Raw genomic sequence first — 8,158 nt, 5'->3', positions numbered from 1 at the left:
AGAGATATGAATCACCACCTCTGGTTAGAACTGTCCGAATAAAATTAGGGAGAAAATATGATGCAGAGATCTGTGAGTTGGACCTTTTGCCTTGAGTTAAAGTGACAAGCTTTGTATCCAGGCAACTATATGGGTGCATAATTATGGAATCACACGGTTTCACATGATTTTTGCCAAATCTGTCAGGAGAATTGTAATTCAGATGTAACCACTTGGTCTGACCAGCCACCCATGGAACTGGCACCCAAAACAATGAATAAATACACAAGAAAATAATAATTTGCATCATTGTTCAAAGAAGAAATTGGAAATGAGTTATATTTTTTTGACCATGAGCTTGTTATCATTGTTATCATTATTAGTTTATTTAAACTGACCTATTTAAAAATAAAATAAAGAAATAAAGAAATGGTGCACTTTATAAGCCCCAACTTCAGATTTGCTTTTTCTTCTTGCCAGTCTTTTCACTCTGACTTTTTTCTTCTGTGCTGACAGCTTCTTTTCAGTGTCAGAGCTTTTCAGTTTCAACTCTGTGTCACTGTTTTGGCATTGGTAAAGGGCTTGAGGGGCTAACAAGAGCATGATTTCCGTAGAATCTGCATATAATTTGCATACTGCAGAGAGAGAACATCACTTTTCCTAGGCCACCGTCTGCCTAAAGCCTGGATGTATTAACACACACAAACTGATAGATTGATCTGATAACATCCAGCTCTAACAGGATGTCAGTGTTTTTTTTCCCTGTACAGAGTGAAAGCTGTTGGCAACTGTCTGCCTTGATTGCAGCTTTTTGCCGCCCGCTTTCCAGGTAAGCCACCAAAAAGCCTAAGGCCTTGCAACTTTACTGGCATGAGGTCAGACAGTAAAAAAAACTCCAGAGGAAAGAAAAGAGTAGTATGTATGTATTTAGGATCATTATGTCATATTCTGGTATAGGGTAACTGACTATTTAAAAAAAAATGTAAAAAAGATGGAAACCCAATGTTTAAATCATGACACCCAATGGTTTTACTTAAGTGGAAATTCCCAAAAGATAAGGGGTGGGCAATTAATTTTCCCAAGGGACCACTTAAAAAACTGGTACTAGTTTAGAGGATGATGCCAATAAGCTGAACATGATTCTGCTCAGTATTAATTTATCTCTTTATAAGCTCATTACTGCAACCCTCCACAACAGTCCAAGTTTTTCATGTGGCCCCTGGGAAGACCAATTGCCCCTTTTAATCATGTAAGAACATAGCACACATCCTATTCATGAACTGGGGCTAAGGTTCATGATACCTGAGTGACATGGGAAATATGACACTAGCTCATAATAATGTACAAATGCTATGCTACACAATCAAATGAAAAAAAAAAAGAAAATTATTTGCTCCTTTCACATTTCATTTTTTTTTAAAGATTTCTTACACTTCATGCAAATCACAACCACAAATTCTACTCAGAACAACTGTATATTGTTGTTAGATGCTTCACAAGTTTATAGCACATATTTTCAAGATTATATAACACTAACAGAAACCGATCTCTGAATCTTCTTCACAGAAACTTGAGCTTTAAAATTTGCTTGTTTAACAGTTAACCCACACAAGCATAGGGAAAAAAATGCAAGCAAATTAAATTTGACTTGACAGGATTTGACTTTAACTTCAAGTCTATTTTTTTTTTTTTAGCTATACTAAAGATTCTGATTCTGGTCATACATTATGCAGGTAAGATTTTAAAGTGTTGCAAGATTCAGTAAAAGCTGTAAAACTCAAAATAGAACAGCGAACAAAGGGTTTTTAAGTATAAGACAGGCATATGGTGTTTAGGGAAGCAAGAGATTGCAGGGGTTTACCAGTGAGTTTGAGGAAGTGTGACATCTCATGGGATCAAACTGTGGAGGTGATGTGTTACCTCAGTCCCAGAGGAAAGACTGTGGTAGACACAGTATCTCAGGCGGACAGGAACAGTGACAGCTCTTCCTGACCCTTTTCTCACTCTGGCATCATTCCTTCCTGTTCGTTGATCAGCGGTAACACAGAGAAAGTATTCTGCCCAAGCTGTTGAGACAGAAAAACTGCTGTCTTGTAGTGTAAATAGGAACTTGGGCTCATTGACAAAAGCTTTACGGTTGCTACGTATACAGTTTTTCTCTATTAACCATCTTGAATGAAAATAATATTCCAAACAATTTATTTCCATAAGAACATTACTTTGTTTCCAACCTTGACAAAATTGCAGAGTCTTTATCCGTCCCCAGTAACGCTGCATTCCCACTAATTCAGCTTCTCAACTCCATCCTTTCAGATCAGAGAACCAAGCTGAATCAAAATCCCTTCTTGCCTCCTTCTCTGTTCTTAATCACTATAAATCCCATACCGTTTTGTTTTTCTCCTTATTTTAGCAAGTCACACCATTTACCTGAGCACATGCAATCCTTCTTCTGAATCCATAGCTCTCCCCTTTCGTTTGTCCCTCTGAGCCAAATTACTTCTGTGGCCTAATCTCATGCTCCTTTCAAATCACTGCCAACCATCCTTTCCTTTGGCAGCTGGACAAATTTTGGGTCATTAAATCACATTAGAGCATTTTACCCATGTCCTACGTCCCAATCACTCCCAGTGTACTCAGCGGTACTTTATAGTTTTCCAGCCACATCAATGTACACGTTAGTAAAGCCTATAAAATTATGTTTGGCTTTAATCGCTTAATATAATAATACCAGTATTTATCTTTGTAATAATTGTAATAATTTCAAGATTCTTTCTATAATTTTGTAGATTGACTACACCAATTTTGATTTTTTGGTCTAAGATAAATATATAAAAAAATACTACAAAAAATCAGCATCCTTGGAACTTTTGGATAATATCAGATGCTTACTCAATATTTTTATGGTATGGTCCGATCTAGTCAAATTTCTGGTAGTGGCTCCTTTTTCATTGAAAGACAACAAAATCCTGTATACATACTGTTCAAGACCTTTACTAGTCAAGACTTCAAGACTATTTACTACCTTTACATATGTGACTAAATATCTAGATAAGCAAGTGTACCAGACAGTTTATTCTTCATATAGACACACACAGACACCACTGTAAGAAACCTAAGACAAGCAAGAGTAAAAGAATAATAAATGATAGAACTCAGGACTTAAATACTAAAAAAGGGCAGTGTCAGTGAAAAAGCCAAAAAAAACCCCCAAAACTTGTGTCTACACCATTTGTCTGGGTAGGTTAACAAACAGGTTTACAGACATCTTTTACAGACAGGCGTTGCAATGTTGACTTGCCAGGACTCGTAAGTGAACAAATGCTATATCACACTGTTGGCAGGAGTACTTGCTCCCATTTTTCTTGTTTTATCAACCTGGAAGTTGCAGTTTACATATAAGACAAAATTAAAAACACAAAATGTTGACGCAGACACTATACTTAGAAGGAGCAGTATTGTAGCAGTGCACATACACACTGCCACATGACAGAGCTTAGCGAAGATGTATTTTCATTGTACCAGTACTAGTACTCATCAAAGAAGATGTAGTCACAGTTTCAATAAAAGGTTCATGGAATACATGAATAGATAAGTGAAAATGTTATTTCTCAGTTCACTTATTTTTATGTAAAAAATGAATATGTCTTCATTTATGACTAAAACAGGCTGTATGATTAAGTAACGTAGGGTCGCATTATTGCCTTTTTTTTTCTTTTCTTTTTTTTTACATTTGCTAAATATGTATTGCCATGTAAGATGCAAAGAACAAAAGAGACAAACTTTTCATTTTGCATATTTTTGTATAAGTGAGCTCATTTCAGAATGGCTCCCCCCTACAGTGAGACTCAATTTCAATGCCTGCCTCCATCCACATTTTTCCTCCTGTGCAGAGCCTAGCTATGGGCTGACTATATCAGTATCTGTACCAAACTGGCAATCAGTAGCTGCTTGTTGACACCACAGTTAGTGCCTGCCAGGGGGATTCCAGTTGCTAGGGGATGTGTAGAGCATGGCACTCTGAGCCTCTAAAGCAAGCATCTTTTTTTGTACCCTAACGACTGAACCTACATATGAATATTTATTGCTAGACTTTAAACAAGAAACTGTATTGCTGTTTTGTCTAATAGTTTTCTATTCTTATGATGATAAAGCAACTAACATTTAGATGTAAATACTGCCAAACACCCAGCAATGCAATGTTTTTTTTTCAGTGTCTCATGGCTTTTTTTCAGTGTATTATGACTAGCATACTATTTACACATTGTAAGGACAGCATATTCTTTTAGCAAAAAAAAATGCTAAAATGCTATATTCTCTTATGACTTATATGGTATAGTACAGTACAGTACAGTACAGTATCTATCTATCTATCTATCTATCTATCTATCTATCTATCTATCTATCTATCTATCTATCTATGTCTCTCCCTTATTTCCTTTGCAGTACCTAAGCTTCTGAATCATCTACATGAGTCATCCATCCTGTGCCATCATGTACTAACAGGGAGAGTAAGTAGTGGGGGAGACATCATTTGATAAGTAAAATGAGCTACATTATTACCTTTTTTTAATATCATACAACACAGATATGGATAATGGATGGCCAGTGTTAGGATTTTACTGATAACAATACTTATTGATGCTTTTACTAATACTCCTACTGACACAGCCCTCCATATTTTGGTGTAGCATAAAGACAGAATTTGACACATCATCTCTGCTTCATTCTAAGCAGGCTAATAAAGGGCCATGGTGATATTAAAAACTGTGGTCAGGTGTTGTTGAACATACAGTACCTACGAACTACTACAACATAATGAAGGGTGTAAACATTTTACATTAGACTTGGGGTGAGCTTCCCCAGGTATAGCTAAGGAAACTATTTTCTTATCTTGTTTTCCTTTAACTTTAAGCTATGGGTGTCTGACCACCTTCCACCAGGGCTTAAACTTTTCTAGTAGTGTGAATAAGTTCTGGTATAGCAAAACTTTGGATTCAAAAATAGATGAGCATTTTTGGTAAATATTCTTTCTCATTTTTTTTGTAACCGTTCCTTAATAGGAAAGTGTCTGTATCTGTACATATACAGCCAGGAACCTTATATAACCATAGTTGTATTAATAAATTGAACCTAGTTATAAAAAAGATGACAAAGAACCATCAACAACAAAAATAAAGAAATAAAAGAAAAAACTTTATGCATTAGAACAGTTTATTTAGTTTAGAAAACATTTAAATAAAAGTGCACTGAAAATAGCTGTGGGTGGTTTTGCTGGCTTTGAAAGAGGTCATATGTTTGTATATACAGTGGACATACATGCTCGGAAGCCTGTGAGGGTTTTCATTAGTTCTGTCAGTTACATTTTTCTGAACTTTAACTAATACAGTTAAGTTTATAAAAATAGCATTTACTCTACAATAACACTGTTTTTTGTTTTGTTTTTTACTGAAATGCATATGCTGGTTTTTCCTCTTTATACTCTTACGGCCTGTAAAATGGTAAATGGCCTGTATTTATATAGCGCTTTTCTAGTCCCTAAGGACCCCAAAGCACTTTACATATCCAGTCATTCACACACACATTCACACACTGGTGATGGCAAGCTACGTTGTAGCCACAGCCACCCTGGGGCGCACTGACAGAGGCGAGGCTGCCGGACACTGGCGCCACCGGGCCCTCTGACCACCACCAGTAGGCAACAGGTGAAGTGTCTTGCCCAAGGACACAACAACCGAGACTGTCCGAGCCGGGGCTCGAACCTGCAACCTTCAGATTACAAGGCTAACTCCCAACTCTTAAGCCACGATCGCCCCTTACGAATCAAACATTAAAGATGCCATTAAAATCCCCCTTTCCCTCTTAGTGCTCTTTGATCATTTAGTTACATTTAAGTTGAATAATAATTATGAAATAATTTCAGAATGCAACAACAAAAAATTCTCTCTTTCAGGAAATGAAGAGTTAAAAAAATTCCACTACAGTAGATTCCTAAGAAAACCATCTGGCTTAATGACTTGTTCTGCTTTCCTGCAGAGCATTATCCTCTATAACTGCCATCTGTAGATTTCCAGATAGCAAGAGAGGCATTCTTTTCTATTTACTGAGATTTCCACACAGGGGTGTGGCTCCATGTACTTTTATCAGCCCATTACAGCCACCGGTATGTCACTTGCAATGCCAACAATCCACCTAACTAGCATTTCTTCAGAGACACACTTCATAGCAGACAGTAGCCCTGGTATATAACTGCAATTCAACAAACTGAAAAAAGAAGCTGCAGATCTCACCTTTGAAGTTGAAATTGAACTCCATGTTTGTGGGTTCTCTTGAGGCACTTTGGTTTCCTGTCACGGTCCAAAGACATGCTTGTTAGGATTACACTATCCCTGCTAATGACAAAATATTTTAGCAATCAGTGCTTTGAAATCAATAGTTTGAAACACTGATTTTTACTTTTATTTTTGTTTTTCCTCTCTCTTGTTGGATATATATTAACATATATTCATATATTCAAATTAATCTCGGCGCTCATGAATGATTACTGCATCATGACTCACTGCTGAGGTCAAAACAATACTTTTGAAAACACTCAGGCAGGCAAAGTGTTCACTGGTGCTTCAAAAATAACCACAGTTATAAATGTGAGCATAAGTGATTGTCTGCCATTTTGCAGTAGTATAGCCTGTGCTGACCTTTACAAAGTACAATTCCCCCACGATCCCCCACGTAGACCTGCGACCTGTGGAAGGATGGAAAGATTACAGTATGTTGGAATGTTGAATACTTAAACATATGTTGAAAGTATTTCTCTTATTTGTTGCAATTGTTGATTTGTTTTTAATGAAAAATGAAAATAAAATGAAATGAAAATAAAAATAGGTCAGTGAGTCATGGAGAGATTTCAGCAGAGTGTGGTTTTGAGAAATAAAATGCTATTTTGAAGGTCTATGCTGCATATGACATTGCAAATGCTGGATAGGGGAAAAGCTGCCAACAATGGAGAAATCATAGAAAGGTCACACTTCAGTCCATTTCACCACCAGTTACTGTTCTTTGAAAAAGCCAGCACCCGCAAAAAAGCCACTAGTCTTAAATTAGGGTACATCCAATATATCTACATACACAGCAGCTTAGGCTGTGGTAAGGAGTCAGCACCTTGCTCATTGACATTTCAGTGGAGTGGATATTGGTCGACAGAGAGGCTTCAATCCAGGGCCTTTGGCTGCTGGTCTGTCTTTATAATGACTGAACCCCTGCTTGCCTGGTTGCCTGTTTTATAGTTGTGCTTGAGGCATTTGTAATAAGTTGAACAAGTGAATCAGTCGCAGACTTGTCTTGACTTGGCATTTACCTTAACAGTGGTGAAACTTGGAGTTTCTCTCCACGCTGAGCACTCTTCTGCACCAAAGCTCAATGTTCATGTTAAAAATTTGTACCATGTAATTACCTGCATATTTAATCCAGTTGAGAATGATGTATTCTTTCAAAAGAAGAACAATTATACATCCTTATTTTAAAAGATAGATCACATAGCCAATCCAAGTAAACCTTCAATGAGAATGGATTTTCTAACCCGTAGTTACTCTAAACTTACATTTTTTTATTGTCACTATTGTTTTTTTTAAAGTGTTTTCCTGATTGAAACTACATGCAGGCATATTATCCTGCCTCTGTTAAGGCAGCAGCATCTTGCTAAACATAATCTGTTCACTTCTTAATGTGACCCATTTTAACTGAATAGCTAAAATATCTCATGGGAAGGAATTGCAGAGGGGAATACTATCTATTTATAAAACTTCAAGCCTTCATTTTTTAAATTACACAAACTTACTGTACATTTGTATATGTGGCTTGAAATTGAAAGACATATGTGACTATAATCAATTAACATGTGATAACACTTTAATTAGTGACTCTCAACAAATATTATTTCATTTGATTTCTTCTAAATGTTTCTGTAAGTTATTCAATGATTTTAGATGCATAATTCACACCATTTGAGTTTTCCTTTAACAAAAGAAAAACTGAATTCCTGTAGTTTGATAATTAAAAGTTACACGAATACAAAAGTAGTGTTCTATGCACAATAGAGTAGTATCATCTCTGAGGCATTTTGTAATAGAGTAATGCTTAAATAAAGCACCTTCTTTATGGCACTGATAGTTTGTGTTTTGTTTTC

General features: G+C 36.4%; 1 long non-coding RNA gene across 1 annotated transcript; it reads right to left on the bottom strand.

The window, feature by feature from the left end:
• Positions 1-423: 423 nt before the first annotated feature.
• Positions 424-6,720, bottom strand: LOC112847970 (uncharacterized). Its single transcript, XR_003221809.1, has 3 exons — positions 6,672-6,720; positions 6,267-6,323; positions 424-2,045 (listed from the first exon to the last, which is right to left on the bottom strand). It is a non-coding gene; the product is annotated as an uncharacterized LOC112847970 (long non-coding RNA).
• Between the last annotated feature and the right edge of the window lie 1,438 nt (positions 6,721-8,158).

Source organism: Oreochromis niloticus, linkage group LG10 (assembly GCF_001858045.2).
Source record: "Oreochromis niloticus isolate F11D_XX linkage group LG10, O_niloticus_UMD_NMBU, whole genome shotgun sequence".
NCBI lineage: Eukaryota > Metazoa > Chordata > Actinopteri > Cichliformes > Cichlidae > Oreochromis > Oreochromis niloticus.
Note: the sequence above shows the minus strand (reverse complement) of the source record. Positions and strands in the feature narration are given on the sequence as shown.